Source organism: Lactuca saligna, chromosome 2 (genome assembly GCF_052625555.1).
Source record: "Lactuca saligna cultivar CGN05327 chromosome 2, ASM5262555v1, whole genome shotgun sequence".
NCBI classification, from domain to species: domain Eukaryota; kingdom Viridiplantae; phylum Streptophyta; class Magnoliopsida; order Asterales; family Asteraceae; genus Lactuca; species Lactuca saligna.
In genome coordinates, this window is record NC_136418.1 from 191,079,074 (window position 1) to 191,097,953 (window position 18,880).

Genomic DNA, 18,880 nt, shown 5'->3' on the forward strand with positions numbered 1-18,880 from the left:
AGATGATTTATATATAAGCATGAGATAAGATGGTTTGAATAGAAGTTGATCTATGGTTAACCATGATAAGTGACAACTTATTTGATAAAAAGAAAGAGCATTGGTTATTACAAAATCAGCAAAAATAAAGGGACCCGTATTTGTAGCCACATATGCATTTAGCATATTCTAATTTCTAAAGATAATTATAGTTGGTATTTATAAAAAACGCAAAAGTATCAGCATAAAAATCTTATTAGGTTTTAAAAAGTAAGTATTTGTATAGGTTTAACTGTGAATATTTTGGACATATTCAGCAAAATTAATTGGTAGCGGGTAGTTTATAAGTTTTAGTATTTTGTTAAACGTTACGGGTGTGTTTGACAAAACTAGCGGGTAACGGTTGATTTTGGAACGTTTTTTGAAAACTGTAATATATAAAAAAATTGTTAAGCTGGGGGATCACAGCCAAAATTTTATATTTTTTGGGCCAAAAATGTATAAAATGAAAGTATGAACACTATTTATAACTAAAAAAATCAGGGGGGCCACAGCCCCCCTTGGCCTTATAAAGCTCCCCAATGACTGTTGCTTTTGTAGTTGTATAAACTATAATCTTTTATTTTTTACGTTTTTATCACAAAATCATTTTGTAAAAAATCTTTTTATTCTTAAAAACAATATATTTTATTCTAATAAATAAAGATTTATTTTGTTACATGTTAATATCTCATTAGTTTTGATATTTGTCATTTTATGGTATTTTAAAATAAATATTATCCACTTGTTAATTTTTGGTTTGTTTTAATTTTTGAAATTAAGAAGCCATATATTTATATATGTAAAATATTAAGTACGATAAATATGATATTAAATTACAATGAATATGTTTCATTCTTCATTTTTTTTAAAATATACTAAAAAAATATTTATTGTTAACACTTTAAAGTTTAATCTGTTTTTATTCAACTCGTGTAATATTTTAAAATATATCAAAATATAACATTGTATTTTAGTTTTTTTTGGTCAATAACATGATATTTTTTTTAAACAAAAGAATTGGGTTACAACAAATGGATACACATGCATTTAAAAATATGATTTTAAAAAATATAGAATATAAAGATAAATTTCCATAACATACAGATTAAAAGGAAAAAAAAAAAAGGTATTTCGTGCATGGATATTTTATTTCATCCATGGAAGGTTATATATCATCATGCGTATCTTTAAATCAGTTGTGGTAGCATTTTGTTGTGTGGACACGTGAAACCAAGCAGGTGGATGTGGGAACACGTGCACGGTGGACTTGTGGCCGTGAGAGCCGTGAACGGCGCCGGTAACCAGCTAAGCGTTTTGAAAAAGGGTTTATATTTATGTGGCTGACCGCTGACCGGTGGCTGTGTATGGCAGACCGATGCGGCCCACATGAACCCCTGGACCTGTCATCCACTGTCGTTAGGTCAACAGACAAAACTCCTTCACGGCTCCTACCCTTGCCTCGCCTATCTCTTAACACAGACCCCCACGCCCTCAACCTATCTACCCAACTACTAAACTAAACTAAACTAATGCTCGCACCTACTTACTTACTACTCTAGTCTCTACCTAGCTATTATACTACTTCCTCCTTTTAGTATTGTATCCTAGCTACCACCTGGTCAAAGTATTTCCTTCACGACTATTTTTTATGTCTTCTTCATATATATTTATTTGTATATAATAATATCATACGAGGAACCGGAGATTTGGTGAGGTAAAAATGGTAACTTGGGTAAGAAGCAATAATTACAACAGTCAAAATACAGAAAACAGACAAACATCTCTTGCTTCAAAGAGAAGCTTATGCTCCATTTGCCAAAAAGATTGCACTCATCATATAAAAACACTAAATAGTACCGGTAAATTCATTGTTTACAAATGTAAATGTACATTGGATTCAGTAAAAATCAATTAAATAATCATGAAAATTCGAGCTCAATTTAAAGCGGTTTCATGAGTCTTGTTTGTAGGAGGATAACATAATAAAGCCCACTGTGTGTTGGTGGTGCCTCTCTGCAACTTGGCCCTTCTTTTCACGATGGATCTTGAACTTAAGTTAAGGGGTTTTATTTTTAATTTTAATTGTTTATTTGCTTTTTTTATTATTTTGGGATTAATTACATATACATGGGGATTAATTCTTTTGCTTCAATTTTGCATACATAGGGATTAATTCTTCGTTTTTCTTTCTTCGATTTTCTCATTTCTTATCATTGCTCTAAGCAATATGCCCTCCATAATTTTATTCTTATCGTTTTCTTTTTCACAAAATCCACTTTTTATATTTTCTTTCCTTATTCCTATGTATGTACATCTTCACTATAATTAAATAAGTGATTGCAAGTTGTATAAAAATATTGTATAAAGAATACCTAGTTACCCCCCCCCCCCCCCCCCCCACACACACACACACACACATATATATATATATATATATATATATATATATATATATATATATATATATATATATATATATATATTGCAATATACTTAAACTTAAACTCTTAAATTATATTTTTTTCAAGATTTTCGAAATTTCACTATTATATTCATCTTACATCACATCTTTCTGCTGAACACCTACCAAACTATATATATTATAGTTGCAAATGAAAATTCTGTAAGAGAAATATAATTTTGAAATTTCTAAAAATCATAGAAATAAATCAAGTTAAGAGTTGGATTATAAGAGTTTTGGACTATTACAATTTACATATGACACAAAAAAATATAGTATGGTGAATTTAATTAAGTTTATATATATATATATATATATATATATATATATATATATATATATATATATATATATATCTTTACTACTTATAAAAGAAATCTAACTATTTCTATAAATAGATTGAATATAATAATATTATTTTTTTAAGACGTCCAAACTATTAAGCTTGAAGTACAACCCATTTATAATATAATAATATTAAAACTTTAACCATATCCTTTATCCCTTAAAAATCTCGTATCAAATTAATAGAAGAATTCATTTGCAAATTGAACCCGTCAATCTCAACACTTCAACCATTTGAAGCAGTCAATGTCAACAATTTATAGAGGATCTCTTCTCTCACATTGGTAACAAACAATCTCATAATATCTATCTTCGTAATCCCTTCAAAGTAATAAATATACGCACACTCTCTCGAAGAACCCTAACCAGTAACCAAGACAGTATAACCACCACCACCACAGCCGCTCTGCCTCCTTTCGCCTTCAATCAACCACTATCACGACTACCGCCCTTCCTCTCACCCACGACATGAACTTTCTTTTGGAACATAACATTTTTCTTTAAAAAAAAATCGTTGAAAGAAGCTATTTGTCCCCGCCGCTGTGCGCGGGTAACGGCTAGTGTATATATATATATATATATATATATATATATATATATATATATATATATATATATATATATATATATATATATATGTAGAGAGAGAGAGAGAGAGGAGCAAACCCTTGATAGCGGGTAATCTGGATTACATGACATTAAAAACTTAACATATTATCATTTGATGCGTCGAAGATTTAATATTACATTTTTTAGATAAAACTATTTTATGTTACGATGGTGTTTGAAATAGTCTTTGTAACTAGCAAGTCCTTGATAGCCGTTTATCTAGATGATTACATGACATTAGAAAAAAACATACCATATAATATGTAATGCGTAAAAAAACACTATTATGCTATTATTTTTTAGAATATAACTATTTAAGTTTCGATAAGGTCTAAAATAGTATTTCATCACCATTAAGCCCTTAAGAGTCGATTACCAAGATTACATGATTTTAAAAGAAACAACATGAATTATATATCAATTTACGACCTAAGATATTCCCCAATAGCTATTGGTAGGAGCTCCTTTATATGTTTACAACTACGTGTGTACTCATTTCTGAAACAAGACCGATTCAAATAAAAACTGGAAACCGAGAATCAATTTTCTGAATATGGAGGAACCGAGAACCAAATTGAATTACATATTTTGTTTCCAATTAGTTCGTTTCCAACATGTATTTGCTCACCCCTATTTGGAAAGCGACAAGTTTTTTCATCAAGAACTGAACTAATAAAATTTGTTAATATTCGATGGTAATATCTATTATCTATTCATCGTGTGTTTGTGTCCCTCTCTGTGTGTGTGTGTGTGTGTATATATATATATATATATATATATATATATATATATATATAATGTTAATAACACAATTAGTTTTATTAGTCGATCAAATTTTAAATGAGTTAAGTCCACCTTATATGCATGTTGGTTTGTATTTTGGAATATCACAACCGTTAGACGATTTTGATCCATGGGTCATGATTGATTCTAATGCTTCTCGTTGGCACAAAATGATGACAGCTAATGAAATTGATAGTTTGGATATTTGTAGCTTAAGAACTTCTAACCTTAATCTTTCTTTGAAATGGTGGTAGCATTTTGGAGATTATACATGAACGATTTTGGAAAATGCTATTATATACCTTCATGATGATAACGAGGCAGCGGTTAGGAGTAACAAGATTGTTGGGTTATAGGAGGACCATATAGGACAAATTAAGCCAAATCCACCTATATCTACAGTCATTTATTATAAACTTAATAGGGGAGGTGTTTTCATTATTTATTGGAAATGATGTTGTAATCTTGATGGGGGAGGTGTTTTCACTATTTATTTGCTCATGAAGGAAATCGGAAAAAGTTTCTTAGAGAGTTAGAGTCTACCATTTTGCCTACAATTATGGAATATGTTTTTCCTGAAAAAATCAACGTTTTCATATGACGTATGAGACTTGGATGGCTATCGATTAGAACCAACATGGTTCATAAGGGCGAATATACCATCCACCTTATGCCCTTTGTGCAACATTTTTTTAGGAGAATGAATCCACCTTCTTATAGATTACTTCACATGCAACTAAGGAGTTATGGGCTCATATTATGGAAGGATACCAATTATCATTGACTATTTGGGATTGACAAGTCAATGATTTGAAGTTATGGGTCCCTTATCGTTAATTAGATTTTGGCATGGGCGAAAAAAGATAGGAAAAAAGCTTTTCTTTTTAAGGTGGACTTTGATAAGGTGTTTGATTCCGTCAACTGGAACTATTTAGATTCCGTACTTTCTTAAATGGGCTTTGGAGATCGTTGGCGATATTGGGTTAGAGGTTGTGTCGCTTTGTCTAGAGCCTCTATTTTTATTAATGGTTGACCGACAAAGGAGTTCAAGATCACTAAAGGGGCCCATTAGAGAGATCCCCTCTCCTCGTTCCTGATCGTCATTGCCATTAAAGGGTTGAGTACTATTATGAATTCCGCATGTCACTCATCTCTCTTCCATGGCATTCAATTCCAAATAATGGCCCCTCTCCATCATACCTCTTCTACGTAGATGACGCTATTTATGTTGGGAGTGGTCCAACCTCAATTTCAAAAATTAGAGAGAATCATCAAATGTTTTCATGTGACTTCAGGTCTAAAGGTAAACTTTCACAAATCTGAGGTGTTTGGAGTTGGAGTTTCTGATATGGACATCTCAGTTTATGCAATCATACTTGGGCGTGAGGCTGCATCTTTTCCTTTTCTATATCTTGGCGTGCCAATAGGGGCAAACATGAACCTCAAGCATAATTGGAAACCTATTCTCGAGAGAGTAAACGACAAACTTTCATCTTGGAAAACTAAATCCCTTTCATTTGGAGGTCGTCTTACGTTGGTGAAATTTGTCTTAGGTAGTATGCCTCTTTACTACTTCTCTCTCTTTAGAGCTCCCGTTTCTCTAATTAATGAGATCGAAAAACTCCTGAGATGGTTTTTATAGGGTGGCAATGGCGAAAGAAACAAGATTTGTTGGGTAAATTGGAATATGACCATTGCTAGTAAAGAAAATGGGGGTCTTGGTATCAGGTCACTTAGAAGTATCAACATGTACCTTCTCTTTAAATGAATTTGGAGGTTGAAAAAGTGATTGCTCCACCTTATGGCAACAAGTGATTTCTGGAATCCATAATATGGGCAGAAGTCGGTGACCAAGCTTACGTTAAAATCCATCCCGGGAGTCTGGGGCAATATTGTCAAAACCATTTCCGATCTTGAGGATATCAATATTGGTTCAAATCAAATTATCACTCCATTTGTTGGGTCTTGGCACAAGACTTTACTTTGGCTTGATGATTGGTTTGGAGGGGGATCTTTGGCCAATCATTTCCCTTTTCTTGCAGATTTAGACTCCTTAAAGTCATGCATGGTGGCGGAGAGAATTTGTGAAGGCGATTTTACATAAGTTGGAAGCGATGGCCGAGACAAGTTTGTGAGTTACATGAGCTAGACCAATTACAAAACCTTCTTTCTAACTTCCAGTTGTCTAACATTGACGGCTCCTGGAGGTCTAGCATCAGTACCGACGGTCACTTTTATGTTTGTAATCTCAGGCACCTAATCGATTTCAAGCTCACAATCACTGCTACCAACTCAACAATTTGGCTTAAGTCGATTCCTTTTAAGGTCACATATTTTATTTGGAGGGCGTGTATGGACCGTATCCCTTCCGCTATGGATCTTATCTGACGAGGTGTAAACGTGACTTCGAGTTCCTGTGCTCTTTGTCTTAATGGGGTCGACTCTTGTGACCATCCCCTTGCTTCATGCCCTTACTTCCAAGATACCCTCACCTGGATTTTTAATTTGCGTGACATTCCATATCAAATTTTCAATTCGATGCCCGATACCATCAACTTTGCAGCTTCCTGGGGGTGCTCCCCCCCCCCCCCCCCCCCCCCCCCCCCAAAAAAAAAAAAAACTTTTAATTACAATCATCTATGATAACCCTTTGGTGTGTTTGGAAGACGAGAAATGACAAGTTTTTCAACAAGCGGTACAACTCCCCTACCAAGACGGCGGATTGCATTATAGGCATAAGCATGGTGTTTAATTGGGAGAATTGTAGGGGTAGTTTTGGTACCTGTAACTGGGCTGATTGACTTTGTTGTCCGTTCAAAATTTTGTAATTGCTTTTGCTTGTTTGTTTCTTTCCCGACCTTTTTCTCTTTGGTCGGGCTTTGTTTGTATTTTTGTTTCGTTTTTTATAAATTCGTCATTTCCAAAAAAAACAAAAAAAAATCTAGCCTAACCTAAATGATAAAATAAACGGATTGAAAAAGTCTAGTTATAAGGTTGGGTTCTCATCAGTACCATTCAATATTAAAAACTAAATACATATTTTGATATCCATACAAAAGATCTTTTGTTTTTTAACTAGCTCATTATGTAACTATACATTAATTTTGTTTAATTCAAAAATTACAATGATTTATATATAAGAGTTATAGGGGTGTCCATTTAAAAAATTAAATGGTAAAAAATATAATATGATCATTAAAAAAAGTTTCAAATTAAAGGGTATCTAATGAGAATGTGGAATCACCCTTGCTCTTTGGACGACCTATAGATGTCATCTGCTTGTAAATCGTAAATGTATTTCTTCTAGCAAACAAAAAATAATTAAAATTTAATCATGACATGCTATATTCATAATCGTATCATGTTTTTTCTTTTTGTGATATATAAGAAACAGCATGAGATTAGTAGTTTCATACATTAATACACTATTATATGAATGGTTTTGATATTTTTAATCGATATATAGGCTATGTCTTAACTCTTAAACATACATGCAAAACAAAATCTTTATTGGAATGAGAAAACTTTTTACTTGAACAAAGAGAAAAGGCATCGTGCATGTAAATGTTCAATTTCCTTTTTCCCATAAATGTCTATGAAAATTCTAATAAGTACTTAATACACTAGTTAAATAATCAGAAACTATACAGTCATCACATATATCATATATGGCACAAATAGACACGCAACATTATTAAAAACTGTGAGCATGATTAGAAGGAAAAAAAAAACATTGCATTAGCAATATTGTATTCTATTAGTTCTTAGTAAGCAGAGGATGATGCGTTTAGCAAACTGAATCTGATATAAGGTTTGGTAAGAAGAGGTCAAGATTGATGCATGTGTCAAGACATTTACAACGGCAAATCATAATGAAAATTGACATGCTGTTCATATATACAACCCAAGAAAAACATGAATCGTTAAGGGGCGAACCTTATGCATACGTGATATTCTTTATTTATTTATTTATTATTTATTTTTATATTTGATAAATACAAATAGATTGTTACTTTGATTCATTTTATGAGAAAATTCTTACTATATAACACATACACCAGCCGAGAAACCTACTTCGACGCTCACAATAACATTAGTTTATTTTCCTGATTTTTCTGCCATTTTTACACGTAATAATTGTTATATAGTACGTGTTACACCTTGGGAAAAAAATTGACAACTTTTTAATTATTTACATGTTTAAACGTAGACAAAATGGGTAAATTCCACATTAAAAAGTGTATGTATTTTACTATTACCTCTATTGTTTCATATCTTAATTATTGTTTGTGCTTATAGGTGATGTCTTATTTATGGCTTAAGAAATGTGACAACCCTTATACTTTTGAATGTTTTCGTGTATTTTTAACAAGGTTCTAAAAAGCTCGGTATGGTTCGCTACGACTCCAAGACTTATAATTGCTGCCAAACTTTGACAAATTATCGTCTTAAGTTATATATGTATATAAAAATGAATAATAGTTATAAAAAAATATATAAAATTATTAATTATATACAAATTTGCCGCCTTATGACACGCCTTACAAACAATATGATTCGTCATAGCTCAAAAAAGTTTAAGACTTGACATTGCCGCCAAATGACACCTTACGTTATTTAGAAATTGATTTTTAAAGTAAAAAACTAAAAACGTATAAAAAAATCAATAATTGAATACTAGGTATAAGATCTGTGTACTACATAGATTGATTAAACAAAATATCTATCAATTTGTAAACATTAAACATCAGTTTAAGTAAAATTTTGAAATAAATACAAATAAAATGATGAATAAATAAGTAATTCAATTTATACTAATAAAAACTTTATTGACATATTATAAATAAATTTTTTGAATCATAAATTCCTAAAAAAAAAATAATACACCATTAAATATTATATTGCTAAATTTACTGTCATTATCTAAAACAATTGCTTTTATGAGTCAACATTTATATTGTAACATTAATATGATTTTTTTAAGATTATGATTATAATAAAGAAGGAAAAAATATATTAATTACAATTTACGATCATATTAATTACATCTAATACATTACATATATAAATAAAAATTTATGTGGCTTTTAAATTTAAAAAAATTAAAAAATTAAAAATTTCATAAATTGATATGTAAATATTATTTATTTCAAAAATATACATAAAATATCAAGTATAAAGCTTATGAAAAATTTACATGTGAGAATGAATCTTGATTTATTAGAATAAGATTATACTAATCTGTATTTACTACATAACTATTGTTATAACATATAAATCACAATATATCTTATTTCTTTTTTTGGAAACGGAAAACAAAAGAAATACTATCTTGGCATCCTTATTAGAATAGATGGAATGGATTTTCAAAGATTCACTAGCTAAGGCACGCGAATTCATCAATTTTAGATGTAGTTCAAAAAAAAAAAAAAAAAAAAAAAAAAAAAAAAAAAAAAAAAACATTATTAGCTATTACTTACGAAGCATTTTGATGTATTTGGAAGGTGAAAAACGAGAAAATGTTCAAAAACGTGTTTACTACCCGGGTGAAGGCAACAAGTAGTATAATTACAACAGTCTATGGATGGATTACACACCGTGACAATGAGGTAAAAAATGTTATGTGTAATTGAGCTAGTTTTAGAGTTGTTGTCCATTTTAAAATGTATTTTTTTCTTATTTCTTTCTTTCTCCCGGCTAGGCTATGGTTTAATGAAATTCGTCAGTTCCATAAATAAAAAACGAACAGCAATGTAAATTACGACGTTTTCATAGAAAGGAAAATGTTCATAAGGTTTATGGACTCTCACCCTTGCTAGAATATATACGCCAGGACATCAAGGTAATATCGGTAATTACAACGAGCTAGCCAAGTCCAGTTTTACAAGCACAACGTACAGCTTTTTAATGCATGCATGTGTGTGGAAAAGTGTAGTAGAAGATGCATTACATATAGATTATAGAGCATATATAGGTGGTGAAGGCTGGAATCAAGGGAGGAGCATCATCTGGGGTTTGATGAAAAACCAATAATCAATTGACTTGGAAAAATCTTTATCTTGGACTGTGTGAACTTTTAAAATTGACTTTTACTAAAACAAAATGTGCCAAAGCATCAAATGCAAATAACCAAATACAAAATCTTCATTTTTCAATGGTAGTCTAAAGAGTACTATAGTTTTTAAGAATATTGATTTAATGACTTTGTCGAGCTCTATGTGCTTCATCTTACTTGTCTTATATATTTAAAAGGTTATGGTTAAGTGTTCACTTGGCTCAATGGCACTGGGGCCAAACTCCAAGATTAGAGACTAATACAACTTGCATTTTAACTTTGACAATCCACATATAAACTGATCGACTTCGTATTCATTATGAGACTTTCGGGAAATTAAATGCTTTTTTTTTTTTTTTTTTATCTTTATGTTTCGTAATTGTTATTTCCTATTTGAATCCAAGAAAAAGAAGTCGTTGTGAATAAACATCGCAATACTTTGACAAATTAGTTAAAAAAAACTATCTTTTATTTGAAAATGGTTGTTGATAAGTTAGCTTATGAATTAAAAATGTTTAGTTAAATATATATTATTTGCTAAATTGTAATATAAAATAACACGAGTAGATATTTAAATTAGGATGAAAATAACCGTTTCAATAAATATATGTAGAACCCAATATTATCTATTCAAAAGAGCTTTTGTGGAGAGAAAAGAAACTCCAAAATATAGAGCCACTTATAATACTGTTTCACACCGATGTGGAATATACTAATACGCCCTCTCAGAATCGGAGACTCTCAACTGTCGATGAGGATAAATAGAGATGTGAGGGATGTGCTCAGACACATGGGTGCGTGATATCGGCTCTGATACCATGTTTCAGTAATGATTTCCTATAAATAGAGTTGATATTGGCTAACAATAGCCTCTCCCGCCCCGACCTCGCCTCTGAATTCATCTGTTTCGCTTGACTCTGAACCGAACTTTGAATTTCGAGATCGTCCATGATCCTGTTCCCGCCATCGTTTCCTGTGAATCACCTGTTAACCCCTTTTAGCCCGAAAACATATGTTTAACCTTATTGACTTTATTTTTTAATTTTTTACTATTTATTCAAATACAAGTTATAAATGACACGATGACTACTTTAAGTTTAATATTTATTTTTTATAAATAAAATAATTAAATATAGGATAATTACTTCGGGCCCCCATGGGGTATTGAAGATGGTACTCCCTACCCTGAAAACTAAACGGGGGTAAAATCCATCCCCACACCCGCCCTCAAACCCGAAAACATTTTCAAAATATCCCATACGTGTTAACGTATCCTTTTAGGAATAGGTCAAATATAACAATACAGTTATTTAAATGACGACTTAGCTAATGGTTGCTACCTAGCATATGTGCTAGGTCGGGCTCTCGCCCTCGCGACCTCACACTTAAATCCCAGCGCTCCTGTGCCAAGGTCCAGCTCAGAGCGAGAAACTTCAGTTCATAATAAACCAAAACAGTAGTAACTACTCCTCAGAGCGACAAGTGTAGCGCTCAGAGCACTACCCTTCGGTAGTTTTACACCAATAACAGATAACCGCAAGTGATTTACGATACGCCAATGGGATGCGTCCACGTCTTTTCGGCTTAAACAAGACAAAAGGTAGTGTTGGGGACATACTCCTACGACGACATGTATAAAAGAACCCTTCTTAACCAGAAGAAGGGATTGCCTCACTCTCTACCTTAAAATTAAACCTGAATGTCTCATTCTCTCATCCAAATTACTAACTAGATCGTCGGAGCCTCATTTTGGGACCACCTCCTGGACGACTACTGACGTCGATTTTTTCTTTGTTGTGATTCTCAGGCGTAACTCAGATGAAGCTATCCCCAAACGACGTTAAGCTCGGAGCACATATCACAACATTTGACGCCATCCATAGGACTCGAACTCCCACCAGCAGGTATTCTCAGGTTCCTATTCCTTCTCAAAACCTACATGTAACGACTTTGACCGATAACCGCCGGTCAATGGGGCATAGACACCCTGGGGACACCCCTTGTTACCCAGGAGGTGCCAGGTCTTCTTTGGTCACCGTTGATCGTCTCATTAAGTGGGTAAGATACAAGCATTCATCGGGATCAAAAAGGGCCTGGGTCGGAGAACAGCCAACAACGTCTTAGCTATGTTGCTTGGCCCCAAAACCTGATGTCGGAGAAGTACCCCTCAATCCGACACGAAGCGCAAAAGCAATATCACTACTTGGGATTGCAAACAGGACGCTGCGAGTGACAAACTTTAGTGCAAACACCAACAAGGCGAAGCATCATCCATACATGAACTTACTTGACAAGACACACGAGACCGTTAGACTCCGCTAAGCCATCCACAGGGGACATGCCAAAAATCACCACACTTGGCGCATGCAAGTGGAAAGCTCCAAAGCAGAAGACTGTGCATTAGAAAAGAATAGGTTTAGCCACGCACGACCCTAGAGCAACCTGAAAGTCGCCAGGGAATGCACGAGCAAGACCATAAACGCTCGCCAAGATGGATTTTGCGTCCCAAGCATCCAGGACTGAGGAGTCACTCCATGGGAGTAGAGTGCATGCAGTTTGTACCACCACCCGTAGAGCGAGGAGAACGGTCCAGATAAGGCACATACATCCAAGGCAAGGGTAATGTGATCAAACTCCGAACAAATAATCACACCCCAGCAAGTCAGCCCAAGAGCTAGGTCTTCATTTATGCTATAATGTAGTCATCTCTCTTTATTTACTCAACAAACAATGTAGATGTTTCTAAAACATTATTAATAAAGTAACGAAATGACTATAAAAAAAATGAACGTTTTTCACTATCCAAGTTTTGGTACCAATTAAACAAGAGGTTGTACACATTTACCAAATGATAACAAGGGCTGATCTTCAACATCATTTGTGTGAAACAGTTATATGAATGCAACCATAGGCTTCAAAGGCTCATAATCTTTCCCTAAACATGTCAGTTCATCCCAAAAGGCCATAACTCTCGACCATGACATGAATAAAGACTTCAAAGGCTCATAAGCTCTCCCTTGAAATAAAAAATGCCTATGTCCCAAATACCTCGAGGTGGATCTGAGCTTGACTTAGATGATTAGGGCCAGAGTCCAACCCTCTAAGGCCCAGGACTTAGAACAAAGTCCCAAAAGGGTAATCAGTAAGCTTTAGCTCAAAAGGAAACCTAATAGAGCAAACTAGACAAAAGCCCCAATCCAGAAAAAATGGTCTATGACCTAAAGAAATGACTAATTTCGAGCTCCTAGTGCAAGCTCCCAAGATAAATCCAAAGGACCATAAAACAAATATGAGTTTTAGAGTCATAAGTTGGGAAAATCTAGTAACATGGTAAAATCACCAATCCAAAACAAGCATATGCCCATCAAGCGAAAAGACCTAATTCCTTATGAAACAAAAAAGAGTTGTCTTTAGTTGGCCCCCCAAGGCCAACATGAACCTAGGTGAGGAACCGTGTAACACCGTAAAAATTTGAACAATTTTTCACTTTTGGAACCCATAAAATATCATTTGTAATCATAAATAAAAACATTGTATCAACATTGTATCAGTACAAAACCCAAGATCAATATATATATAAACTCCGGTGTGCGTGTGTACGAATCATGCCGACGCCTTCCCGCAATCATCACTGGTACCTGAAACACATAACACATAACACTGTAAGCATAAATGCTTAGTAAGTTCCCCAAAGTACCACTCTAACACATAATAGCCACTCGAGGCTGTAACTATGTTGACCCTCAGGTCTAGGTGTCTCAGTGGGGCCCTCCAGTCCCAATTCTCTATGGGCCCTCTGGCCCTAACTCTGTGGACCAGAAATTCCTAACTCTGTGAACCCAAAAGTCCTAACTCTGTAACTCTGAATCATGCATAGTACGTATCACAATAAATCATAGCACATAAGTAACATGCAATTACACTGGCATATAACTCTAAAATACTTAGGAATGTCAATGGGGCGGGGCATGGATTCCCAAACCCGCCCCGATAACTTTCGGGTATCTTATCGGGGCGCCCCATTGGGTTTCGGGTATCTTATCGGGTTTACAACAACTGATAACGAAATCTTTATTCTCTTTTAGGGTACCCCAATGTCTTATAAAATATACATATTCTAGCAACTCTTTTAAATTAAAAACATGATGCATCACTTTAATAAAATAAACTGGACGTTATATAAAAAATTATTTGATTTAAGTTTTGTTTAATACGTCAAAACACATAAAAATGATCATTAACACCAGATTGTTAATAACTAAAAAAATTGTCCACGATAAGTATTTTATATTTGAACGTGTACAATTAACAGCAAAATTTTTTGAACATTATATATATATATATATATATATATATATATATATATATATATATATATATATATATATATAATCGGGGCGGGGCGGGTCAGGGCGAGGATAACCCACTCCCTGCCCCGAACCCGATAAAAAAACCCGATAACGACCCGTTACCCGACCCGAAATGATCGGGTTTCGGGTTTCCCCGTCGGGTTCGGGTTTTTTTGCCATCCCTAAAAATACTCTATCACATAACTATGTTACCACACTAGGTAAAGTATAGTGAGAAGACTCACCTTGGGTATCTCGGTAAATCTCTGACTCGATAACGCTGGTCTAACCTCTGCCTAATCATATAAAATAAATACTCTAATTATTATAACTCTCAAAGGCTAGACTATGTCCTCATATGACACTCTCAAAAGGGTAAAAGACCATTTTACCCCTCTCACAACCCAAAAGCCTCACAATAGACCATACCCTAAAAGTCAACTCAAAAGTTAACTTTCCGGGTTACGCTGCGCGTACCAGATGTGTACGTTGGGCGTACCTGACTGCCTCTCAGGATCGGGGAACGCCACCCAGTACGCGGCGCGTACTGGGATTACGCCCAGCGTACTCCCAGCTTCAGCACCTTAACACTTTTTGGTCTTAAACGGTTAAGACCCACGTCTAAAATTTAGATCTGACGACATCTAAGCCTCTTAATCCATAAAGTTGATGACTTTATGCCTTTGCATGGCTAGATAAGTCACCAACTCTCACAATGTTCTATCCTTTAACTCTAGAAGGCTTATACTCAAGCATGACCTCAACTAATCACTAAAAATGGTAGCTTTATGGCTCTAAATCACTAATAGCACTGAATGGGGATAGATCTCAGACCATGGAGCACCTTACATTCATAAAGTCTCCACCTTTGGGGTTTCTATCCATAGCAAAAGCACATGCAACAACAATCAAAAGAAGAGGAAAGTTTTGAACTTTATACCTCTAAGAGTAGTCCCTTGTTCTGTAGATCTCGGATCCAAAATGGCACCTTAAGCTTTAGCTTCCAAGAACTCCTTTCCTTCTTCTTCACTAAGTCACCAAGGTACAAAAAGCTCAAATCAACACTCTCACACACACACATTTTGTATATTTATTACTAATGTGATTATTAATAAATAATATCGATTTTTGTATTTTAATTAGGGAATAATTATTGTTTTGTGAAAATAATAATTATAAGAGAGTATAACTAATCATTATTTCATATGATATGAATTAATAAGTCATGCACAACATTTTGGACTAGTCAGATTCTTTTGTTTTTTTACCTAAAGACAAAGTTTATATTTATAAACTTAGAGTTTATAAAAAATTAAAGAATCCTCCTCTTTTCAAGAGGTATGGCCAAACATATCAAAATATAGGGTTGCTTGTCAACGTCCATGCTTTATCTCCCATGCTTCTAAATGCTAGAAATATTTTAGAGAATTTTAATCAAAAGGCCTTACTTTGGATGAACTATATAAGAGATGCATGAGGCTTGTATTTTTGCTAAGTGAAACACGCTCCTCTTCTTCCTTTCTTCTCACCAAAACCATAAGTAGCAAAGTGTTATTCCTCTTAGTTTTCTTTTGAAGATCATTCAAGTCTTTCGTGGTTCAAAAAGCTTATCCTTTAGTGCTTATTTGAGTTAAGCACTTAATGGCTTAAGAAGTGCTTTATACAAAAAGGAACTAGCATTCCAAACGCCTTAATCTTGATGGTGGATACTTGTAGAGAAGATCATATTCTTTGATCTTTCTATCTTCATCAACACCCCAAAACCAAGTGGGTCAAAGGCTTCAAAGGTTGTCATTCTAAACACTCTTTGATTGTGTTTTTTATTTCATTCTAACCTCTTTAAATGGATCCATTATGGTTTGGTTTTGCTATGAACTAAAAATAAACTTTTATTTTTGAAGTCTTCCGTTGCCGTTTTTGTGAAAAATAAACTTATAGTTTGTATCAAAACCCATCACATACCACCATTCCTTTATATCCTATCATGCAAGAATATTAATTGTTACACATAGTATAGTGGCAAAACTCACATGGGCTAAACAATAGAAGCTTAATAGCGACCTTAGCAACAAAACAACTAATGCAAGCTACCTAATGCTAAATCGAGACTATCCCTTAGTCAAATACTCACTTCCACTCAAGTTTGACTAAAAGCCAATCTAGTCAAAAGTCAACAGTTAACGGTCACACCTCCGCATAGTGGCCAACGAATGACCGCGTCGTGGTAGTTACATGACAGGACAATCGAGGTCGAAACCCGTCACCGTGTTGTAGCTAACCACCCATCACAACGCTATGAATATTCAAAATAACTTACAAGATTAAGCAGTTAATCCTTAATCTCTAGAGCTTAAAAGCTCAGATCTGGTGACTCTAATGGTCTTAATGGATAAATTTTCCAACTTTATCTATTCTCATGTCTCAAATGCACCCAAACTCTAAACCTAACTTCAAAGTGAACTAAGACACATGCTTGACCTCAAGAGGGAGCATGCAAAAACACCTTTCCTTCAACACTCAAGCCCAGGAGTTACTTGGGTCACTTAAATGGTCCATAAGTTCCTCAACTCCAAGGAGATTTAAGAAAAAGACTCATAACCACCCAAAAAGGTACATAAACTTAGTTTAGAAAAGCAAAGGTCAAGGTTTGAACTTTATACTTCCAATGACATATAAATAAGTAGATGATGGATCTAAGATAACTCCTTGCTTCCTTGCACCAAAATGGAGTTTCCTCTTCCTTGAGCTTCACAAAATCAAAAGAATAAGCTCAAAAACCATGTATGAAGGCTAGGATTTGGTTAGGTAACGTCCTCAAATGATGTAGGCTGCCAAATGAGGCAACCTTAGGAGTTAGAGCCTTTAAATGAAGATCAAAACCCGAGATCTATGGTTTTGAACCGCACCTACCACCATGTCATGGCCAACTTTAGAAGACGTCATGACCACTTAAATGATGTGGCTGCGCCGTGGTGGTTAGGTGGTTCCCGATCACCATGCCGCAGCCAGTAAAAGCCGAAAAATTCAAAGCTTAAAATAAATAACCCAAAAACATAATAACGAAAAAACGGATATTACACATCTGCAGATTAAATTGATTTTTCTCACGCCGTTTATATCCATTTGCATGTAAAATTTAGGAGTGGGTAAAAAAGAAACCTAACCAAGAATCGAAACTTTGTATCCGTCAATTCACTTTCTTTTAAATAACCAACAGTTTGGTTTTTGGATTCACGAAAACCAAAATTTTAGGTTCCATCTTTTTCAAGTCATCATGCAAAACAAAAAATTACAGCTGGGTATAAACAATAGCTGTTTACTCGATTTTATAGGTAAGTAAATTCCAAATGATATCTCAAAATAATTGTTGATCAAACATATAAAAAAAAATACAAAAGTGACCAAAAAATAAATAAATAAATAAATAAATAATTTTGAAGCTATAAACAAACTTTTTCTTGTTCAGTTTCTATTTTATACATAGAATGTCTATGTTTTTTTCCCCTTTTATGTTTTAAACTTGTTTTATGACAAGTATCTCCTTTTGTAAAACGTTTTATAAAGTGATGTTTGTGGGAATATTTTGCAAAGAAAGTATATTTTTAAAGCATTTTGTTCCTTATAGAAAATTTTACTTTACAACTTTATATAAATAAGAAAAAAGAAAGATTAAAAAAAAATTATTATGGCATTTACATAACAACTTTATCGAAATAAGACACGTACGTTTAATTTCATTGATAAATATATATACATCACTGTATCATTTGACAGCGTAAATACCATAACAATTCTTCTTTTTAGTTTTGCTTAAAAACTTTATAAGTTTAGCGTATACGTTGTAGTACTTAAATATGAATAGGTAAGAAACCCCAACCTCGAAAAAAGTAATTAAAGAAACAGAGCAAAACCCAGAGACGTACATGGTGGAATTATATATGGAGTATGGCCCCAGATACGAGGTTACCCACGTTAGTTGTTTGTTTGCTGTAAAAACTAAAAAAAGTTGTATAATTAAATTTCTCATGTACCATTTTAACTACCTCAATTTTGGATTAAACTTTATAATTTTATCAAGAAGTTAAAATATATTTATTAAATGATGGATTGCAGAAAATAATAACATATTTTACTTTCTTTATCTGTATAAGGAAATATATTTTATTTCTATTCATAATAATTTTGTATTTATTCTAATAACATATATGGATTGACAATTTTTGTTAATAAATTTATCATCCAAAAAAAGTTACCGAA